Raw genomic sequence first — 25,083 nt, forward strand, 5'->3', positions numbered from 1 at the left:
GTTTCTTTTCAGAAGCAAAGGGAACCACATGCTGCTAAATGAAACCTAAACTTTGGGGGTCCTGTGTCACATTTTTTAAGAGAAGCAGCCCATTTTCCTCAGTTTAACTGAAAGCAGTTTAAATCTCCCGCCGTGGTGATGTTTACCCACAGTGCTGCCTAACAGCCATCAGCCTAATTTAAATGGCTTTTCTCTCCTGCACCCTATTACAAACACAGTTTAGGACATGTGAACGACTGCCACACCAAGTGTTTTGATGTACAAACATTATAAAGTCAATGTCACTGTGTAATTTGCAAATAATTATGATTTGACCTTTCAAATCCACCGTATGACCCTATTTGCCTATTCAAATGACAGCTAAAGTCAATATTGCATTATTATAATAACACTGAATGATAGGTGCTTCAGGACAAATATCAGTATTTGGAATAGTTTCTACATAATGCTGGTTTGAGCTGCGGACTCACAGTCTGGTTTTCAAATATTTGTGAATCTTGTCTCCTGACAAATGTGCAAACAACGTTTCACTTACATCGTACGGCAGTGGGAGGGGGGAACAACAGAGACAAATTACCAAAGAAAATTAGCATTTTCCAACAAAACTGCCCAAGAAAGACAGTTTATAACTTCCAACTGCTTTAAGAACAGAGGGAGAGAAATAGAGGACAGGACTGGGGCTGTTTGGTGACATGGGTACAGTAAGTAAGGTTGTCTTGCAGTGGGCGGTATCACCACAGATCTCCTCATAGCTTAAAGAGTGACACATTTGCTCCCTCTCCACTTGGATCTTCCTCTGTATTATTAATACCTCACCCAGGAGAGGGAGTTGCCTTCAGCGAGTATCAAAGGCCTGCGCAGACACAGCACTTCCTCCTTTATTAACAAAGCGACTCTCAGATCGAGACTGCACATCACGTACAGAGTGCCAGGAACATAGCCTGGATCAAACAATTTCAAAAGGAGGGAAAGTCTCCATGTCTCAAAGTGTATGTGCCGAAATCTTTTCTCCTTTTTCCCCCCTCACTATCATCCCTTAAGAGTTATGTTTGGAGGAGGTTTCCTTGTTTCACTTTGTTGCCCAAAATGTGCTCATTAGATGATAATGTTATTGATAACAATGATAAGAATAATGCTTGGTTTGTGAAGTAGCCTAAATTTTGACCACCTTAGTCCAAGATTGTCTGTTTTACCCTGTAACTGCAAACTTGTGACTGACAAGGTTAGTTAGTTTGGACCCTACTTTTAAGGTCAAGTATTATGTAGGAAAATGCTACCTATATCTGAAATTTACATAAAATATGGGCGCATTTGCAATGAAATGGAGACTCGGGATAAAGGTCAGCGGGGACGTGTCACTTCATGGATTAAAGGTCTGGGTTTGTGTAATCAAATGACGGGAACATTTTGTTCTGCGTGGAAACATTAGTTTATCCTGAAATAACCACAGTGTTTTGGGTCAGTGACGCAGAGCAGAAATTGTTCACTAAATTACAACGGCTGCTCATTTTGAGGGATTTGAAGTCTACATATTAAAGCCAAAAATATCTCAATGCTACATCCATCCATAAAGCTTTGAAACTAGTAGTAGTCTGCAACAGACTGCAGTACTAGCTGCTATGGAACCACATCCTCTATGTTTCCAGTGAGAGTAAAATTAGCCCTGCAAAACGTCATGTCATCCGATTCTCTCAACACCTCAAATGAGACTCTTATGTTAAATGTACATCTCGTACTTCACCACTTTACTTGGGATTGAATATTATCACTGTCCATTCCTCCCTCCAAAACATGCTAAAATTATTCAAACCTGAATGTGGACAGGTTATTTTTTTTTTTTACAGTCACTCAATGAGAAGTCAACACATATTTTTGCTGCTTAGCATTAACCTCGATTAAAGTGTGGAAACGAGAAGCAGGACAGGAGCAGGAGTGTTGGTGTTCCCAAACTATTTCAAATGTCACATCTTTAAATAGCCACATATGTTGAGTGAATTAATTTTCTATGATGCTGAAACAGCTCAAGAGTTCAGGGACCATCATGGTTTAAAATAGAAATGGGCTTCTAAAGCATGACATACTGTGCTGATGGAAAAATGCAGTCTAGCCCAAAGATTCATAAGCAGCAGCGGGCACTCTGGTCCCTGGCTGCTCACTGTCACCCACTACAAGTTATACTTTGAATCACAAATATCGCAACATTTAAATTTTACATTAAAGCACTGTGACGACAGCTATTTAAATCTAATTGGAGTCGGCCCGTTACATTTGGCAATTTAACCCCTATCTGTGTAATGACTAAGGAATCCATGCTGTGTGATAAATGGTTAACCTTTATCAGGGACTATGTGGTACTACATGGTACTGAGCATGTTTCTGATTCAACTGTAGATTTAAAGCTGAAGAATCACACTATAAAGTATGTCGCATAACATGAGAGAAGTAGTAGTAGGCCTACACAGGTTTTCAGCATCAACACAATCGTTTTATTTTCTCAGAGTCAGAACACAGTGTAGATGAATGTTACAGCATTACATGATTGTGATACATAATATGTAGCATTGCTGGTGTTTCACCTTACTTGAAATTATCATTTTTCAGCCACTACAAGGGCTATATATATTTGTTTTTTTGCATTGCACTGGTGTTAAAGAGAATTTGTAGCATACACCACAAAATTGTACCATGAATATAGATGTATTAATTGTGTCTATTGTAGTCTGAGACTACAGAGTTCAAAAGCTGTGCTGGGGGAAGTTTAATAAGTGATTTTCCAAACATTTATAGAGAGACTTTGTTTGATCATGGAGCTCAGTCTCGTTTATAATTAGCCCTTTTTACACACAGATTGCACTATACAACACTGCCAAGTCACTTCTTCATGCCACCTTTGCATTTCTGCACAAAATCAAACAACAGTGGCGTCATGTCGCTCCAGTGTGCAATTTTAGACAGCATGCCAGCATTGCCGAAGCAAAAGAGGCTTCAAATGTAACACAACAGCGTTGGCCTTTATTGTGACATATAATATGTGCGCCAGCAGTGCTTTCTAAACCATAATGACAGCACTGATATGGCAATTAACAACTGTTTGCTGTCCCTGTTATTGTTCAGGCTCTCATTCATTCCCTGCTCCGAAGGTAAAGAGCTCCAAGACCTCATTTTAGTCCAATTTGCAGACATTTTCAGCTGCTGTTCTTCCTCTTTGTGTTAGCTGCTAACTGCTAACAGCTATTTCTTAAATCTGCGTGTTATGCGTGGGTCACACGCATAACATGCCAAAACATCACACTTGTGCCGCCCATGACTCCGTCCCCATTCATACTGATGTTGTTCTGGCACTGTTACTACCTCTGATGCTGGCTAAAAGGGCAAGATCATCTGTCCCCCCCATTCCATGATTGCGCCTTTTATACAGAACAGCAAGAGAGCATAACAGTGTGAAAGTCCCACCTTAAAAAGGCAGTGTAAAAGGGGCTACTGAAGCCAAACTACACTGCAGACTTAAGTCTACTAACACTGACAAAGACAGTGACAACTGAGCCATATGAACAAGTCCACCGCAGGTTAAATGCGCATCAACAGGTCAGCGTATCTGTAATGTAATAAATGTCTGTATCCTCACTGTGGTGCTTTTTTCATAAGCACATCTCATCTGCCACCTAGATCCTAGCGCCATCTCACCATCACACAATAGGCTACAAGTGTAAAAGCGATGTGCAATCTATTCAGCTCACACACAAACAGGTGGCTCTGTCAGTCTCACACATGTAACACAGAGATGTATTGCATGTGTGGGTAGCACATGGAACATATGTATCTGTACAGCTCTGAGGCAGCATTGTTGCCATCTTTACAGGCAAAATGAAGCTGTCCTTTCCACCGTTTCTTCATCTCTGCCATGACTCCTTCTAGTTGCTAGTTTCCAGCAATGTGAATGCTCCAATGCAAGACCTTGAGGTCATTTTTCTGCAGTGTGTAACAGTCAGGAAAAACATACCGGCATATAAAAGGAATAGATAAGCGAGGAGGCAATCAACAATTTGGAATCAGTTCTCAATTGGAACCGGATCTCTCTTCCCATCCCTAACTATTTCCATCTGTGCTTTAAGGGAGAATCTGCACTGCCGCACTGTTTTCAATGGGCTGAAATATGTTTCACTTCTGGTCACACCCCAGTAAAAGGATGTAGCAGCAGGTGTTCCTATCAGCAAAGCCATAATTCCTTCTTTGATAACATCCAACATGCTTAAGAGATTATCTGACACAGAGAGTGGCACAGCAGCATTTTCTGCCTACTGTGACTCAGTTCTGATTTACCCTTTAAGGACATTATGAAATTAAAATATGAATAAGAAAGCTCTCCGAAGGTGACAAACAGTTTGAAGTGGGAGATAAACCTTGCCCCATGCTCGCATGACAGCTGAAAGGTGCTCGAGCCAGCAGAGCCATTCACAACATTAAAGCTCATTAAGGCCCTATAGTTACCCAGTTAAAATGAATGATTGCTTGAGGAAATACTGCGAAGAACTACAGTACGCGCACCACTCACAGCTCAGTAAATGCAGTTTATACTCTCAGTTTCCTGCACTCCCTTACACTTCCAAATTTAATTTAGATGCAATAAGTGAGCTAAATGCATGAATATCATTACCAGAGGTTCTCGCAGAGCAAGAAGGTGTTGCTGCGGTCGGTCCACAGGGCACAAAGTTAAATCGCAAGGAAAGAATGTGGCAGCTCTGCTGCTGAGAATGTTTAAAGATTAAAAATAAGATTTGTTATATACAACATGCAGTCCTCTGATTCTTATTTAAAAAGCCAAAAACAGCTCTACTTAAAGCACATGAAGCTTTTGAACGGTAAAGTCCATGTTGCAATCATTTTTCAATCAGTTTGGTTGCTGATAAGAGATGCTGTCCTGTCCAGTCATCTGAGAGTTTGCCATCTCATCACCTAATCTTTTACTAAACCCACTCGAAATACTGTTTGGTTTAAGCATAGGGAGGCCTCTCGGTAGAGCATGCAGGAGGCAGCACATGACATGAAACACACAGTGGTCACGTAGCTGGTTTGTGATTTGGTCATGAACAAGAGCCTCTTGCCTTCCTTGAATTGGTCTGATGACAAAAGCTTTGGCCTTTACCAACAAAAGTTCCTGAATCTTGTCATCTCTCCAGCTAGACATTTTCGTGGCCGTCTTCGTGTAATTCTTCACCCTAGGATGTTTATTTTCTTCCAGTTTCACGCATGCTGCATGATATGAACATCACCAGTACACCCACTCATTCACTATGAACTATCCAGACAATTACCTGCTGTATTCACACATGGGCTCAATTGGACATGACATGAACTCTGTACTAGGGAGCTGACAGGATAAAGTCTGTTTAATGTTCGATCCAACTGATTCAGTCTCTTGCATTCTCACATACAGCTCTTGGTAATACCTAGATAATTTCTAGTTTGCAGTGCATGTTTCAAAGGGGCTAGGAACAACCCTAAAATTAAACATGCAAATCTACAGACAATGCTGAAGGCATAATTTAATTTTTTCAGCCTAAGAAGTCTCTCTGAGCTAACATGGCTCTTTTAGAAGCTCTTTTAGAAGTTGAAAGTTAGAAGAACTATCAAGAACACTATAAATTGGCAGGGGCACGGATTCCTGCCTCTAGGCATCTGTGACTTTGACCCTGAGTTTCTCAACAACCCTCCAAAGCTTAAGAGTGGCACTGACTGTTGGCCAATGTCGACGGTAGGCTGTATTAATGCAATAAAAATGGTCACCTTGCCTAGTTTTTCCAGACACTTTTTCTTCTAGTGCTACCATCTGGCTGATCTATGTAATTTTTATTGCCTGAGGAGTGGGGGAGATTTGAAAGTAATCCACAGAATGTGATTTCCCTTGGACCCGCTGTCTCAGAGGTTCAGATAATTTTACAGCAGAAAAAAAACATCTTAAAGACAAAAGAGTCTTTTCTAAGTCAGAGTCTTTTCTCAGCGGCCCAGCCCGAGGCTTGACCCCCTGAAAACACGAAGTGTGCAACTGAGACTCTAACAATGGTGGTGAGTGGTGTGTATAAAATCTTACTAAAGGATAAAGGGAAGGGAAGAAGATTAACATTAGTGCACTATTGACTTACAACAAGTTTATTCAACCCCAAGGACCAATTATAGACATCCATTTACCTCCAAAGCACAGCAGACGCATGAAAGAAAAGAGTGATAGGATATAGTGACCTTAAATACAGCTCAAATCAAGGACTTACTTTGCCAGGCTCCTGACTGTGCAACCAAGGAGAACTATGCTTTCTATTATCTTAAAAGTTACAAGTCAACTTATCATCTAGCTGCAATTTAATGTAGTGCTGAAGCACAGTGTGAGCATTTACAACTTTAAACACCTAAAAGCTGTGAATTCCCACATCTACTCCTAAGCCTGCCCCCTCGCAGAAAGCTAGATCTTCTTTAATTCTGTTCAACTGTATCATACAGCCTCAAACTACTTGTCCCAGACATACATTAATATTTAAGGCAATAGAACATATCTGAAACATCCTGTCTCAGCTGTGAGTGGGAATTACAATTTCACCCCTTTCCTGTTCCAGTCTCTTTTGTTGGCAGAGCTCTCATACTCAACCTGCCAAGAAATCAGGTGTTGACTAAGGTTCCTCTTAAAGGAAGGGATGATATACCTACTGTTATGACAGGCCATACAAGCCATACCTCACCGTGGGGCTCTTACATATTCAGTCTCACATTCATACTTTGTCCTTTCACATTTGCCCTCAGAGCCTGTTTATGCCTGGTACTAACACGTGTTTCAGTAATCTGACACAAGCGGACAGCCGAGACACATCACTGTTCACAACCTGTGTTCATTACCTGACGCCATCTGACTTCTTGTGCTCAGCTTTGGTACTGGCTACATTTATTTATTTACATTTATGTTAGATAGTCAAAGGGCCCTGTGCAAGTTATTACGTTGACACTCTCACTTGCTGCTCATTAGCACATCAGTGGTTGTGTTGGCCCAGCCAGAGATATCGCTGTCAGCAGAATCCAACAAGTCTCCTTCTGTACAGGGCAAAACAGTAGACGGTCACACAACACTTCATCCGACTCGTAAAACGGGCAACTCCTCTTTCAAACCTCACTCGGTATCTCACTATGGGAAGCGCCTTGAAAGGGTGACCAATCACGGAAGCTCCAATAACACCACATCTGTCAGGAGACAAACCAATCATCTTGAGTTGCATGAGCCAGCCCGTCCGCATTGATAATGGCTTGCAGCATCTTGCTTGTCATTCTCACTTTCTTCCCATGAAGATCATTAGAGCTCCTGAACTGTCCTGACGTCTGAATTTTTATTTAACTGTTCTCCGACGCTGCCGTCAAGGTAGTCACCGAACATGGAGATCTAGTGTTGGGATTTGTGCATTGTGTATTTTGTTAAGAAATCTTTCAATTGTTCAGGTGGATGTTTTCATGTTGTGGCGGCCATTAACCTGTTTGTATCTTACAAAACAAGCTAACACGTCAGGGTGAGCTGCGTGTCTGTTTGTCGTACTGCTTTTGGCCGTCAAGGTTAATTTTATTTCGCCAACAACTGCGTTACCTACGGCAACCACCAGATCCTCTCAGGGGAATGCAGGTGGTGGTGGCAAGGGTAAGGACATCTGTTTCCGTCCTTGCCCAGCTGACATGACACGCCACTTGAGAGTGTCGGCAGCTTCAAGAGCTGACTCTTGCCTCTCTCACACAGCAGTGAAACCCAGAGAGAAGCCAAATGCAGATAGTACTAGCTGGGGGAGAGAATGGAGGACCCCAATATGGAGTTTCCCCCAATGTTTAGCCAACTCCTGGACTCAGAGGACAGTGGAGAAGACAATGAGGATGACTTTAGTCTCGATCTCCTCGCCAACGAGACTGAGAAGGATGATGAAGATAACATCGTTCCTCCCGCTCAGTCATGGCCCAGCAGCTCCATCAGTGGGGATGCGTAGTCTTCTGCCCTTGTTAAGTCGATGTTAAGTCAATCTACACGAGGTGTGAAGACAAGCAGCAGCCACACACACTGGCTACTGACTGACCTGCATTGCCAGATAACAAGGGGGAAGAGAGGGATTTATACGATCGCAAAATCCCACCTTCTCATCAGGTCCCTGCAAAACAGCTCATGCCCACCGTTCCAGACCAAGATGATTGGTCTATCTCTGGACAGACATTGTGTTATCAAAGCTTCCATGATAGATCACACCTGACGGTGCTTCCACAGTGAGATACCTCACTCGGTTATCAACAGTGGTTACCCTGGTAACCTAAAGTTACAGAGCATTAGCAGGCTGTCAATAAATCAACCATCATCCTTGTCGGAACGCATCAGGAAGCACTACTGTTTACACTACAGAAGCTATGTAGTCAAATGTGTCCCAGACCACCTCAACAAGTGGTTTGCGTTATCGGATTACAATGCCTCTTGGTGGTCGTGTACTAGGGTTGTCATGAGAACTGATACTTCGGTACCAAGTCGATGACAACACGCAAAAAATACGTCAGTACCTGTTTTCTTTCAGTACCGTAAGTACCGGATACAACTTTGCCCTCAGCAGGCTGGGGCAGTATATGTGCATCAGTCTGTGCTGGGGACAAGCGCCGAAGAAGAACGCCTGTTCTCCATGGTCTTTGCCAGAAACAATGGCATCTACAAGTGCTAGAGCTTAGATCGGGCCCAAAAAATTCCAGCAAGATCCCACTCGAGCCTGTGCATATTCTGTCCTAGCCCGGCCTGGCCCTTTAACTGTAATTATGAGCCCAAGCCCGGTTTAAAACCCAACTTTTTTTAAGGATACGAACGTGGACATTGAAGGCTGACTCTCGTCTTTCTTTCAATGGCAAGCCTTCATCATGTGCCTCTTAAGTGTCGAGGTCCCCGTATTTTTGCTGGCTTGCGCACCATTTTTATACTGACAACCATTTTCTTTAAAAGTGTTATTTATTAGTGACTGATTTAGGCATTGTACTCATGCAAAATATTTACAATTTTCAATATAATTTACAATATATTTCTGCATTATATTTATTACAAGCTTCATAACTGACAGTATAGTCTCTGACTTTCACAATAGATTATGTGATTAATCAATGATTGTGAGACTTTAAATATAGATATATGAGAGTAAAATGTATGATTGTATGAGTGAAAGTACTGAATATATGTACGAGACACAAAATGTGCACATAAGAGTGAAAATATATGTGAAATATAGGTGAGATGATGTGAGATGTGTATGTGAGAGGTCTGGTGTGTATGTCGGCTTACAAGGCTCCACATATATTATGTCTATCAAACTTCCCAGTGTTCATTGCATCACCGTAGCAAGAATAGTATACATCTCTCTTGTATTTTGATGTCAGCTGATGACAGAATAACTACACCTTGAGAGATAAGTTTTATATTCCTCCCTGTGCCTCCAGGGAGCCTCAATCAGTTGAATCACTGCAGCTCAGGGCAGCTATCAGAGTTGAGGATGACACTTCAGACACCCAAACTGATTCTGCAGTATATACACGCGGATGACATTATTGATTACTTCAGATTTTATAACATGTTATCAAAGTGGAAGCGTACTTTCTGCTGCTGAGGAAAAACAAAATAGTAAAGCCAAGGATTATTACTACAATATATATGGCTGGCAATATAATATATTATTTGCCATGGTTATGATTGATACATGTTGTTGGCATACTTGTGTTTTCCAGCTATCTTATATTGTAACTTATGGATGATCTTTTTAATTGATCGGCAAATACACATTTACAAGACTGGTCTGGTCTGGATTGACAATCTTCAAATGTCCAGTAAACAGTAGCGCTTCACCGAACACAAACTGCCCTCACTGCATGAACTCAGATAACAGTCCACATTCTATCGCTTCAGGAGGAATCCACGAACAAATTTAATAATGATTCAACCCTGACAGCAACCAGGCAAAGAGAAGCTGGGAGAGATTTCAAATACTGGTATTTTACTGGTCGTTTTTAGCAATTGAGTGGTAGGTTGGTCTGCAAGGTTCACTCCAGGCAGGACCTGGTCATTTTCTGCCAACACACCAACTGCTGAAAAAAAAATATCTGCTGTGCAGGAAGTCCCACAGAAAGAGAGTTTGTTAGAGCAGGGTTATTCTGTGTGTGCTGGAGGATAGGTAATGCCTACTTTTTTTTATTTAAACTTTTATTAAATTAAGAAAAAAATAGGCCCTCTCTCATTAATTGTTTGGTCTACAAAGTCTCAATGCACTGAGAAAATGCCCCTCACACTCTCTAGAGCCAAGCCGTCATAGCTGAACCGCTTGTTTTGTTCATCTTATGTTTCAAAATACAGTAATATTTAAGAAAAACAAGCAAAAATTCACATTTTATAAGTTTGAAGCAGAGAATTTTTAAGGGAGAGTGATTACATGCACATTTTGTAGGTGCAAAATGATCAAAAAACTACGTACAGTGAGGAAAGAAGTAACGCCTGCACATTTACTCCATGCCACATGGCCGTGCCACAGACAGAGACGGACACAGAGTGGAGCTGTGAGTCAAATGTGAGACAGCAGATATTACTAAAGTTATATGATCCAATATGATGAAGCTGCACAAACACCCCTTGTTTCTGCTGGTAAAGTTCCGCCATCTAATAGTAGTTACTTCATGAAAATAAAGTATGAGTACGAGAACTGCAACGGGTTTACCATATAAACTACAAACACACTTCATAATTGACAACACAGATATTTTGTACACTAGAAGTAGGCTTGGGGGCGTATCTATTTCCTTATTAAACAGAGAAATACAGCAGTACACCTTCTGAATTTAAGTTTCTCTCTTTCACCAAACTAGACTGACATTAACTCTTGTTGGTCGTCTTGTTAGTTAGTCCACTGTTACAACAACCACCAACTCTGTTGAACTAAACCCTTCACCAAGTTAGATGTGAAAACACGCCATTGATGGCTGACTGTTTACAGTCCTGTCAGTTATCTCCTCCCACGACTCTGAGTCGGTCTGTCAGCTCAGCTGCCTGCTCCACCAGTAAAGACGGGACACTGACCTCTTGTGGCATATGATGTGCACTACATACAATATGTTTAATAGAGTGATGAGCACCTGTATTTGACAGTATTAAAAATCATACCGTCGATTTTTTAATAGGCTGGTATACTGTAATAGTGTGATACTGCCCAGGCCTAACCAGGAGTATGTATCGTGGGCTTGCCGATGTGCATCCAACCTGCGACAGACCTAATCAAATAAGTCACACACATTTTTCACTGTAAAAGTCTGCTAGTCGCTAGGCTAATTTATGCAATGAAAAACAGTGTAAGTGTATGCTAATAATGTTAGTATGTTGTATTTGTGGGTTAAATGTGTTCAACAAGAGATACTTGTTTTGTGTGTGAACTTTGTGAGTTATATTGGAGCCAGATTTAATATCTTTGTTTAATCTTGTTGCTAACAGGCCATGTTTTGTATCTGTTTTAGGTCTCTTAGTTGAATCCATAGGTTGTGTAGTTGAATCAAACTTTTCTGCGCTTCACAGAAACTCAACACAGTGACATAGAAACTCCACTACCACCTAGCATGTTAGAGGTGTAACTGCAGAAAATATAACACAAACCAACACCAGGGAAGACAGGCTGCAATACATTCAAAGAAGGTGTGTTTTTTTTCCAAAGATAATGTTTAAAAGTTCTATTTTAGTGTTAGATGATTTCATTTAGTTAAACATAGGATAAGTCTGTGGATATTCTCATTTATCCAGGTCAATTCCATTTTGGCAACAATTAAATCGTAGGTAACTGGACTTTGATTTTGTCTAGAAGACGTTTCGCCTCTTATCCAAGTGGCTTCATCAGTTCTCAACGCATCGGTCTGACTAGTCCTCACTAGTCTGACAAACAGTGGAGTAAGACTCAGGTTTTTAACCTCTGTGGAGGTGTACACCCACCACCCTCATAAGACAATACTTCGTTAGTGGAGTTTCACTGGACCATTGTTTGGGTCAGGTGAGTCAGACCCTAACCCCTAACAATTACTAAGACGCATGCAGGCACACTACTGAGCACTGAGCAGCTGGGTGTATCCTTGGGTTGAGAGGTAGAAAGGGAGGAAGACAAACTGAAGGAAGAATACGCCTTGCCACCTTAAGGACAACATTATTAGTCACAGGGAGACTGGGGGAGTCATGCACTGCTGAGTGTTATTCCTCTCCCCACTATCAGTGGTCTCATCTCTCTGTATCTCACTTCTACCCTGTCTCGCTCACTTTTCGAGGGGAACTCGTTATCTCCTAGCAGAGAGGTCTTTGGTCTCGCAGAGGCCAAGGAAAGGATCATTGGTTCTGGTTGTGAATGTGTGTGTCCGTGTGTCATATAAGTGCCTGAAAGAGAAGGGTGCAATGCCATCATAAAGGCATTAGTAGGGAGGTAAGGGTGGAAGGGCTAGAATAAGATTGAATACAATGTCAAGAGAGCCAGAGATGGACCGCAGAACTTTCTTCTGTGCTTTCCTGCTCCTCGCTTAACTCTTTTATATCCTTGCCTCCTTCCATGCTCTCTCCTTCCCTTTTATTTCCCCTTAACCTTCTTTCCTCTTTCCTTATTGCATTCCATTTTTCCACTAACAAGCTGTCCTTAAGTTGATCAAATTCAACTTCCCTTTTCATCCCCTTGCTTCTCTCAGTACTGAATCGCAGCAGGCAAGCTAAATACATTGAGTGCCAAAGAAAGAACAAATAGGCAGGAGATTATATTCCCATTAAAATCTTGGCTGCTCTCATTGTTATTGACATGGCAGAGATCCTTGCTGCTGTGAGGGCAAACAGTAGAACTGGTGCATGAATATGCACACACACATTTTAAAGATGGTGTTGGTTTCAGCAGTGACTGTCTGCTCTATTCAAACAACACATCCACCTACCAAGAAGGTCTGATGTGGGCTTTGTTGGGGTCTCTTGACAGCTCCACTATCCCCTTGTGTTCCTATGAAAGTATATCAAAGCCCTGATGCTCCCTTTGGATCACACGGAGCCAAGCTGTGTTACACAGGCAGCTGTGTGTACATATGCATACGGAGACAGTGTGATGTAAGTAAATACAACCAGCAGGCGCACACACACACACACACAAAAAAAAAACACAAAATTGCACATAAAGTACGTACAAGCAGGAATACACACTGCCTTCACAGCCAGCAGAATTCGCCATGAAATGGAATGGTTGGGCTGCTGTTCCACTCATTGGTTTCACAGTGTGTGCATGTAGCCTGTGTGTGTGAATGAATGTGGAGAGTATTTGTGCATTTGCATGTGGGGGGGGCTCTGCTTGTGTATCAGAAAGACAGAGAGTCAGGAGAGAGACTGTCATCCTCATTTGGTGCGGATGAAGCTGTAAAAAGGATGTTATTCACCGCTGATAGGTGAGATGGGCCGAACCGTAAAACAAGTACTGCTCTGTTAGACGCTGTGTCACTGCCGAAACAACCAAAAATATTAAAGTCGAGTGTCCAGTCATGTCAAATAATTCTGCATCACATTTGGAAAAATCATCTCTGTGACATACAAACCTTTGCAGGGCAAATATAACACAACACAGACTTACACAGTAAAACTGAACCCTTGTTACCAGCTGGGCCTTTAGTGCATCTCAGTAACCCAACCAAACCACATGATGCCACATTTATACTGACGTTTTTTTTATTGTTAACTAAATAAAAAGGGTCATCTGCTGCCGCTGTCACAATGTAACTTTTATAATCACAGTTAACACAGAATCAACATCTGTCGGTTATTATGGATGTGTCAACATCCTCTGTACGCACTGACACCTGGAGGTTTACCGTGCTGATGCTTATAAGAGTCTGAGAAACAGCAATCAGCAACTTTAAAATCAATGTATGTTTTATTCATATTGTAATAACTGACATAAACCAGTGTAAAAGTTTATCAGCTAAATACGGTATTTTCCACAGAATTAGAGTCTATGTGTGTCGGTAACCAACAACAGGTGGCGGGGGTATGATACCATGACATACGAAAGTAAAAAACTTTCTCTTCTTTTAATTGCGTGTGTCCCCTCTCTAATTTTTGGGGGGTTTTTTTGCAGGTCTGTGAATGTAGCACAGGCGGAACTCTTCCTGAGTTCTTTATTTCCTGAGCAGCACTTTGTTAGTCGCAGGGTGGATAACTGATCTGGCAAATTTATAACAAATATTTAAATGTTCGTTCACAGCGGGCGGGGGGTGCTGTGGCCGTGCTGCCTGCTCTCTCTGGTTTTACGCCAGGCTCGGCTCCTTTCAAAGACTCCTTGCGAAGCACTCCTCTGGGGTTTTTTCGGACCTAATTATATTGCGGAGTTTTGCACAGCGGCGACCGGATCTTTGCTCTCAAACCACAAAAAAATGTGATGGCACAAGAGTCTCCTTCAGTACATTATTCTATGCTTTCTTTTGATTTTCACATTGGCTAGTCATCCTGTTTAATTTGTCTTCTGATTAAATCGGAACCATTGAAACAAGTTGTAGGAAGCCTCTGCAAGTAATTGGTTGCTGGCAGACACTTTGTGCTGCAATAAAATGGTTAATCAGCAGTGCCGTGCGCTGTAGAGCCGATGCACTGCTGGTTCTGCCGGCCTGAATAGAATACAATGTCTACTGTTGTGTACAGCATTTATAGACTGAGCTGAGTAGTGATGTGCGGGTCATCCCGTAACCCGCAGGACCCGCAAATGGACCTGCGGGTCGGGCAGCAGTGATCATCTGTTAAATCGGTCTGTAAATGATATTTTTACATTATTGGCTATTACTGTCATGGCATCTGAAGGTACTGATGCGTTGAGCAGGTGACAGTCCGCGGCCGTTTTTAGTTACACACTCCAAAAGAAACTTGTTGAAACTTTAAACAATAATTTATTGTACAAAACAGGGGAAACAAACGTTGACAAAAACGGTTCCATAATTCATATTAAATTCAAAAGATAACGAAAAAACAGCTACAAGTTAGAGGGAATAGTGATAAAGTGGTAAAACTTGGCATTTATCCTCAGCCTCAGACGGATGCGCTCAAGCCTGCCGTGCACAAGCTCCGCTGGTAGGTGATACTATATTTTCACATTTTTTTATTGATAACCTACATTAACCAACAACAAAAAGACTACATTTAGCACCAAAAAATGTGAAAAAAATATAATAATAATAATAATAATAATAATAATAAAGTAAATAAAAAAACGAATATCGAATACCAAATTTTCATAACGCATACCTACTCATAGAAACGAATATTCGAATATCCGAATATTTGGGTACAGCCCTACAATCCAGTCAGAGCTGATCAGAGGCCGTATTCACAAAGCCTCCTTGAACAAAGTGTCGCTCCTAGTGAAGAAATTCAAAGAAAATTCTTAGAATTGTGACGTTTTCTTAGAATTTCCCCTCAAAGTTAAGACTAAATCCTTGTAAAGGTAAAAGTTATTCACAAAGCATCTTAGACCTTAAAAGAGCTCCTCAGGTTAAAAACTGTTCAGAGCAGAGAGGAGGACTTTTAAGAGGTTTAAGAGTTTCTTAATCAGAGGAGAAAATAGTGGAAAGACAAAGAGGTCGGAGAGATATTCTCCAAACTCTGCATGACAGTGAGTAAATGAAATGCTACACATTAGATCGTACAGGGATAATTTGTGTGGTTGATCATTTGGGATATGTACACATTTCCCCCCTAACACTAAAACGCCACAAAGAAAATGATCAACACTACAATATTTGGAAAACTGGAAAAATATAACAGTGCAGCAGTGATGACTTGAGTCTGTCTCAACCTTCCATCAGCAGAGTGATCACACTAACAATGACACTTTCACAGTCAGCAGGTCATTTCATTTCCACTGGGTGTCCACATCTTGCAGGCGCACAAAGGGGCGTGTCTGTGACAACCAATCACATCTGTTAAAAGAATGCATCACACCTAGCAACGAGGTCAACCACACCTCCTCATTAGGATGAAAGTTTCTTCCCTTCATTGCTCAGAGTTGCCCTGAGGACTTTCCTAAATCACTCCTAAGCTAAGACTCCTTACGAAAAGATTTTCTCTGAGAGTGTTCTCAGAATGTTTGTGAATACGGCCCCAGACCAGCAGAGACGAGCTTGACCCATTTTTGACCCAGCAGAATGAGCAGTTCAGTTTCACTTTCAATGCACCTAATATTCTGCTGCTCCATCTGTGCCAAGAGTGCGCTCTGCACTCCGACATTGTGGTGCTACAACTAACTACTATATTTCGACAGTGCTCCGAATGAAGGGTCCTGCTCTAGAAATACAAAATCTATTTGTGGTGGCAGATGTTTTGATCGTAGCAGGCTGCCATAAATAAATGACTGTGTGGGAAACCCTGAAATATGTTGAAATATATAATATGTTCTGTGACCGTGACACATTAAAGTCTGAAAGGACAAAAGTTCATCACTGCATCTACTTTATATCTGATGTTTAATATCTTAACACCCAAGTTCATTCATGACTGACTGGGCACACAAACAGCACAACTCTTTAACTTGAATGGATGGACTCGCAGTGAGTTAGCTTTGGACAGTTATGAAAAGACAGTTGGCAGCGACTATGAAAGGCTCTCATCTTTCTGTTTGCTGTTCTCTTGGATGCACAGGCATGTATGGATGTGGCTGTGGGCGGCTGTATGGTGTGTATGTGTGTGTCTGCTGATGGCATGAAATATTGATCGGAAGAATCCCACACCATGGCACCAGGGGAGTGTCCAGCCAGGCAGACGAGGCTTTCAGAGTGAAAAACACTGTGCATATCGCGCTCGTATCCCCGTCTCATTTAGATGGTCCTCAAGGCCCCATCAACACTCCTTTTTATCTCTGTCTTATCACACCAGACTGGCCTCAGACTAATTTGTGACAGGGACACAGTCTTACTCACTTACTCGTTTGTCTACACAGTCTTTATGTCTGCTGGGAGAGGGTGCACATCTGCAGCTGTTTTATACTTTGAAACTGCAGATGAGAGTTCGACGATTGAAGTCGTATGAGTTTTTTGCTACATACAGAACGAAGCTTCACAAGTTGAAACCTAGATGAATCGGTAATTGTTCCGACTGTTAGTCCACTAACCTGAATTCCATTCATCATGCTTTTCTGTTGTCGGCTAAAGTATTTGAAGGACTCATTAGTCATGAGGCTCTTCCCCGTAGACAAGCCTCAAAGTCAAACCTGCTCCTATGAGCTTGCTTTTATGTCCGCTTTAACTCGGAATTACTGAACTGTAGCATAGGTTACATTTAATTGAGGGCAAACGGCAGCCAAAATTTTAACTCAAGGCTGAGACTTGAAACTATAATTTATTTCTACTGTTTATTCTTAGTGTTGTATGAACTCAAAATAGAGCACTTGACTGTTGTGTGATAGTAAACAAAGATTAGCACTGGAATGCATGATGCTGTCAGAAGCAATGACTACGACGCCTATGTCTGATTGAATGTGACACTGCAGACTGTGTCTCAATTTGTAACGCTTCAGCCTCTCTCTCCACTACACTTCTTCTCCCCAACTTTTGACTAGATTGGTTTGACTGTCTAATTGAGCAGCAATCAGTCTGCACTGAATCTGGGATGCTGAAACATGACTTTAAAAAGGGTAAGGCTATTCCACCACCACTCATTTTTGTCTCTAAACCATTCTAGATATAACATGTAACACACCTTGTTGTTCATATTGCCACAGCTCCATAGCTCAATAACTCATCCTTTCTTTAAAGGCTCTTTAAAACATCACAAGACGAACTTGAACACACTTGAATTATTTGAGCATAAAAGTGGGGACATGAGGACACACACAGACTGTAAAAGCCTGGTAAGCATGCACTCTTCGCCTCCTATACTTTGACAGACTTCAAAGCAGAGAAAGTGCCCATCTGCCTAGGTGTAACACTGGCTTCTAGCCTTGTGGTCCCCACAGAGAGATAACCAGGCGTAGCTCTAAACACCCCCAGACAGACCCTTATCCCTCTGGCTTAATGTCATTGCGGCTGAGGGTAATGCAGAGAGATGGATGGCCCCGACCTATCCCTCCATGCCGGGGTCCCTGGCTGTGAGATTGCATGCCTGATACTATCCTCCATCTCTCTGTCTGTGACAACCAAACTCCAACTACCCCCCCCTCATCTCCTCCCACCAAACCTCCCAGATCGATGCGACTCACTGATGTGCCGTCCGTCAAATCCATGGGCTAAGCAATACACCACCTACCCATAAGGAGGGATGGGTGCGAGACAGTGCATGAAATGGAGGTAAGACACACTCACACACACACAAACACATACACACACATATGTGTGCTCACCAGTTCCTGAAACGGATCACTCAATCTGGTGCCAAACGATGAGCAATTTTTCTGGCTGTTGTGCCATCTTTCTCCCCGGCTCTCCTTCCCTCGCTCTCCCTCTACTCACATCCTTGACATGTCATGATCAAATGGGTGCTTTTAGAGTTCAGCGGGTGACCCGGACTCTGGGAGGCTGCCGTTCCATCACATCCCCCTTCTTCCAACTTGCATTCTTTTATCACTTCATCCCTCCATCACCCCTCCATCACCTCACATCCTTTTCTCCATCAACAAATCCCACCATTTCTCTTCCACTCGGGACGGATAGTTTCCGTATCAGTCACCTTTATGTGACCAACCCCCCCCCCCCCTGCGAGGTATGATAACTGACTGGCTGAGAGGGTAATGGTGAAATGGAAGTGTGGCCACAAGCATGAAATGAAAACATGGGTGATCCACAAAAAGAAATCTATCTTCAACAGATGTCAAGAGAAGGACGAGCACCTTGATTTTGCCACATAATCCACAAGCGTTCCACTTTCTCAGATAATAAAATACTGCATGTGCGTATCTATTCAACCCTAACACTAGAATAAATACTGGCATTGTATGTTTCTGCAAACCATGTATATGCATCATTTGTACGGTATTCGGTTGCACATATGTTGAATCTTTACATTTCAATAACTCTGATTATGTTTAAGCACAAAAACCACTTGGGTTATGGTCAGAAAAAATATTACGTTTTGGCTTACAACACCTGCTCTTGGTGGCACAATCACAGCTGGAAATGCCACCGATGTCACTGAAAAACATCCAGCTTTGTTGTTTGTTAGTCTTGAACAGTACTCTGTGGGGCTGACCCCTGAAACCTGGAGATTCAAATCATCAGTCGGAGACCCCTCGGTCACCTGAGATTGCTTCAAGTCGAGCTGTCCTTTTTTTATTGTTTGTTTTTTGGCTAGTCAGCGTGCTGTGCAGTGTACTTCTGGGGAAAAGCTGGTCCTAATATTTTCCTGCAAAGTGAGTGCTCTTGACTTTCACGCTACTCTTTGGTACAGAGAGCTGCGGACATCACGCAGTAGCCTGAAGGAAGAGAGGCTTTGCACCGTGAGGCTCTGAGATAACTTTATCTTCTCTCTTCTGCTTAGAAGTGGTGAGTTGACAGCTCACAGCAACTTGGTACGACACAGTCTCTGGCTTTTGTGTAATATCTAGTGTCAGCAAAACACGCTGCTGCACATTTCCAATCCATCATTAGCGCAGTTAACTTATTTACGATATTAAGTGAATGCCGCTGTCACTCTGAGCGTCCTGCTGAGCCTGTTCAAACTTTAAAAACCTTATATGGGAAAAACAACAACAAATGGTTGAATATTCATATTGAACAGCCAAACCTGATTCGACTGACGTAATTCTAAGTCGGGTACAGCCCAACTACAGCCATCTCACTGAGGTGGCACAGCATCCATCATCCCCTCCACCTCGAAATGACAAAGTCAGCACACATGCATGTAATCAGACCTACGTCACTTCAGAAACACTGGTATGATACGAACAAAACATACAAATGCAACATATCTGTGGTTTGCAGAAACGTACAACATCAACATTTTTTTCTGGCAACTGGGTAGGGCTGGACGATTAATCGAATTTTAATCATGATTTCGATTTTGGCTTCTCACGATCATAAAAACATTATAATCAAAGAAAAACGACTAATGCGCTGCACGGCGTGTCTGTAAGCACCGTGAATGCACCTGTGTTACGTGCAGCAGCAGCAAGCGTGTGACATGTGTGGATCAATATGTGGAGCGAGCGATTGAGAACATGGCAGAAAGACAGCCTTTGGCTGAGAAGAAAGGTACACTGTAGGACAACTTCAGTCATCTGGAAACATTTTGGCTTCAAGTTGACGGACGTTGAGCTAAGGAAATTGTTTGCAAAGTTTGTCACGCTGTCGTGTCTGCCCCCCAAGGCAACATGAGCGAAAAAAAAGTCCAAAAAAGTTAATAACTTACAAATTAAGTGGTGAAAAGGTAGTTTCTTGCAACCCTAGAATTAAGATAAAAATATTCACAAATGAAAAAACACTTCTGGTTGCTGATACGTAGTGTTTAACTTTTGATTTAACACTAAAAATGAAAACCCTCGGCGCGCACTGCAGCGCAAGCAGACGGATGCGCGACTCAGAGCAGCATGTGTCACTGACACCATCTCAGTGCACAGCGGACCAGTGGAAAATGTCACCATCAGCATATTATTTTACATTAATAAAATCTATTTTATCATTATTTTGAGTCACATTGTTGAAAGAATTTAGCTGTCTGTGTTCAAGCAGGATAATAGGTCTCCATTCATTGCATGTCGGGCTTTCTATTTCCTTGTCAGAGATGGTGTTGCGTTCATAATGCCCCCAAAAAAACGGGAGAAAAAAAAAAGGCCGAATATTCGAATTTTTTTTTTCACAATCCAATCCCGTGCCATCCAACGAAGCTTCAAAGCTTCAAATTTCTTGGGTCAGCCCTAGTATTTATTTTTATTTATTGTTTTCATTGCTATTATTATTTTAATTTACTATTATTATTTTTATTTTTTTTACTTGTTACTAATTTATTTCTGGCTGTTCTTTTAAGTTATATTTGAAGTTGAGTTTTGGTGGAGTTTTGAAATCAATGAATAATCGTGTTTATTAATCGTGATTTCAATATCAATCAAAATAATCGTGATTATTATTTTTGCCATAATTGTCCAGCCCTACAACTGGGCTGATGTATTTCAATAGCTGGCAGAGTGTGTATTAACATTCTAGAGATAAAGGAGCAATGAGACACAAAGCATGGCCATATTTCTTCTCCAACACTCTCAAGGTGCACTGTATTATAGTGGTTGATCTACAGGATAGTCAGGGATTGTCCTGCATAGGGAATTACGAGGTGGCCGCCTCTGTCAAATTTCGTCCCATCTCCAGCTCTTGACAAAACTGTGATGGTTGTCTTAATTGAAAACACTTTTCTAACAAGCAACCAATGTTGGCATTACACCGATGTGGTGACAGTGAATCCTAATCAGCACAGTGCACCGGGAAAGGCGCTGCCAAATTTGCCATAGAGGAAGAAAAGAGCTGTCTGTTTCATGCTTGGCCGCAGCAAAGCAGGTACCAGACCTATAAACATGAAAGAAAGCTGACGAGGTCAGTGTAACTTTCCTTTCCCTGCCGTTCGATGTTTTTATACGCATTTGTAAATGCAGCTCCATGCAGTTCAGTAAAGTTGGAAAGATATTCAGAGATTCAAAGTTCCCGGATCAATAACTCATAAGCAAGAAGTTGTTAAAACACAAATGAAGCCTCTTCCTAACTGCAGTAAAGTGGACAATGAGCTACAACCTCATTTTCATCAAAACAAGTCTGCAAGCTGGACAAATATATGCAGCAGGCTGTCAGACAAGTGCGCAGGGAGAGCCTAATACAAAAATATTTAATAACTTCACATGCCAATGGTCTGTTTTAGCGTATACTACAACACTTAATTTGGAAAACTCGGCTTCTGCATAACTTTGGGTCATTCTTACTGGAAAACAAATCAGTAACTTCACTCTTACACAGTTAAGTGTCACAAAAATTACACACACACACACACACACACACACATAAATTTATTACTCCTCAAATATGTTGCTTATGGAGCCAGGTGAAGCTACAATCAGGATGGTATCAATTCTGCTTCATTCAGAGCAAGGAAAAACCTTGATAGTTCAAAACACGTTTCCTAAAATATTCTGTGTGACTTGTAAATATGAAAGTATGCTCATACATACCAATGTCCTGATAAGGCATTACAATACAATTCACACAGTATCCCAAATGAGATCATATATCTCACATGCACATGCACACATACAAACAAGCCTTAATAACTTTTTCATCTGCTGCCTTATGTTCCCCAGCCCTCCGTGTCACTTTACAAAGGCCGCAATTGAAAGCAGGGTTTCATTTATATGTGCAAATTGTGGTTAAAGTTCACTACTCCCCTGAATACAAATAACACGATTTCAAATGCACGCCATTATTGCTGGATGTGGATGAATGCTGGCGAGAACCGAGGCAATGACTCCCTTTTGTTCCACAGATCATCCTTAACAGTCACAACACAGAATAACAATATGATAATTTAACACTTTAACCCTGACTTTACTTCAAAGTTTGTTTGCAGGGGACAGAAACTAATAAAAAGGCATCTGTATTTACTGCTGGGTACATTTATAATGAACAGGATTTTACGAGTCACCGTGAGATCCCACAATTAACGATATGATGCACATGCAGGAGGCCTCGTTTAAAGTCAGCTCTGCATATGGCAGAGGAGAGACGCTGTGGTTACGGGCCTCGAGTCGACTGTGGGTGGCCGAAGGTATATAGGAGGGGAGCTGGTGCACCGGTGTAAATGCAGGGCCCTGCGTGAGCAATAAAAGAGATATTTACTGTAAATCTTCGGCAGCTAGGGGAGCGATAAACATCACAAACACAATCAGCTGCTGCTTTAGTGCTGCCTACGCATCTGTTCTTCTCCTGGGGAGAAAGGGAGAATGAGAAGAGGAGGGAGAGGGAGGTGGGGCAATCTATGGCTTCCTCTGCATTGTAGATACACGGTGCATATAGTGTCTCCTGTGAGCAGCTGAGTGATTATTTGGACAGGAGGGATGATGGGGAAGTTTTTTTGTTGCTTCATTTCTATATTTATTTTCTTGCAAGCCATGTATGGATTTTACCTTTGGTGTAAGCGTAGGATGCTGAACCCTGAAGCTCAAATATTATTTGCTTATAATTGGATTACCATAAATTCTAAATCATGCTCCCAATAATCCATTACATTCATATTTTCCTGTAATGACTCACTTTTCTATACCCCTTTGGTGTTCTCTTCTCATATAGTATTGCCTGTACTGCAATTAGGGCTAATGATGGACTGAGACATGAAAGCACTCCTGGAGTTTAACCCAGATTAGTGCTTTACATGTAACACACAGGGTTGTCATGACACCCTAATTTTAGCCCGATCGATATCGATATTTATCACGATATGCTTCGAGTTTGAAAAGTATCCTGATAACGTCTGACGCCTTACGAAGCCAAATAACTTTCCAGCTCCCCACGTCATTCATCGTAAAGCTGTGGCAGAGCAGTTTGGGAAAAATATTTCCCACCTGGGACCTGTCTAGCGCTTTAATTAATTTCTTAAACCCGTCTTTCGCCACGGTGCTCATGACCGTCATGTCTTTGGCTAGAAAGTATGACACTGCATCTGTTATATCTCTGCTCCTTTTTAATCGCTTCTCGTATGGGGCTACGGCGGCAAAAGACGACACTATTGGTTGTTGTTTTGGTGCAGCCCCGCTAGCCCTGCCCATAGCAGCAGAAGTGCTAGGTTGCTGAGCAACACCCTTCCTGGTTGGCACAACCAACAGCATATTTTGAAGACCATCTTTGTTTGTGCGTCGTGACCTTTCAAGTAGCCAAACCACCTCCAAATTAATTGACGCAGCATGACCTTTTCTTATCCACTATTTCGTCCAATTTTGAGTAAAAACGCAAGCTCTTCTTCAGCTGCCCTGCCGCTTCGCTCCTCACTTCCACTCATTTTCCCCTCCTTTCGTTATATCCACGCTACTTTCAATTCCTCTTCACCTCAGCACAAACTTTGCAGTGAAAAATGGGCGTGTGCAATGACCTGCATCCTGTCTATTCACTTCTGCTGCATGACACGCTGTTTGGATCTATCTAGGTCCATCCATATCAAGTAAAAATGACTATAGTTTATCATTGACATGCATTTTACTCCCGTTTCGGGATTGTGTTATCTCCCAGCCCTATGGTGGGCAACAGTAATGTCAGTATAATTAGGCCTGTGTCATTTTTAAAAGCACATATTAGCAGTGGCATAGCATGGAGAAAAAATATGAGTTTGCCACGTTAAAGGGATACTTCACAGGTTTTCAACCAGCTTTGTTTCAAAACAGTGTTGGTAGTATGTGTAAATTAACTGGTAAACTTCCCTCACTCAAATCATTGCTTAGATACCCCTCCTCGCCCCCGCCAAAACTCTGCTGGATGACGTAATTTATGTCATCTTGTGGAGTTTTGCTGGTTCTCAGGCTGTTGTGTCCACATTTTTGTATTGTCTGCCACCAATGCCGCCACCATGGACACAAAGGGTGTAGAAGCAGACCAAGGCACATACCCGTACTTCTGTCTCTCTCAAACTTGGACCGAAATCCAATTTAACAGTAAAACTCGGCTGATCGAATATATCAAGATTATGTTACTGTATTGCATATTTCTTGCCTACAGTGTTTATAGAAACATATTTCAGTGCCATGTTTGTTGTAACAGCCAGAGTTTGTGAACAGGAAGTGGGCACCATACTGTTTCCTGCCTGTTTCCTGGAGGCCAAGAAAACTGAGCTTACTGTTTAACTGTATTACGAAATCATTTCTTGCCAGCTTGCCACCATTGTTCAAACAGATGTGTTCACATTATGTCAGCCACCAGCGGGAGCGTTTATTGGTCTAGTGCGGCACAGTGCATTCTGGTAGTTGTAGGTTTTTTCCCTCTTGAGCAGAAGCATCCTTTATCTCAGTTTCAGTTTCAAATGTACTTGTGCCTGTCTACTGCATAGACATCCTGGTTTTATTAAAAGGCCATTTT

The 25,083-nt window shown here is 41.9% G+C and overlaps 1 long non-coding RNA gene across 1 annotated transcript in view; it reads right to left on the minus strand.

Annotated features, from left to right (window-relative positions):
- Positions 1-25,083, minus strand: part of LOC125904966 (uncharacterized) — a 127,835-nt gene that overhangs the window by 101,856 nt on the left and 896 nt on the right. The window lies entirely within an intron of this gene.

This window comes from Epinephelus fuscoguttatus, linkage group LG17, assembly GCF_011397635.1.
Source record: "Epinephelus fuscoguttatus linkage group LG17, E.fuscoguttatus.final_Chr_v1".
In the NCBI taxonomy this organism is placed as follows: domain Eukaryota; kingdom Metazoa; phylum Chordata; class Actinopteri; order Perciformes; family Serranidae; genus Epinephelus; species Epinephelus fuscoguttatus.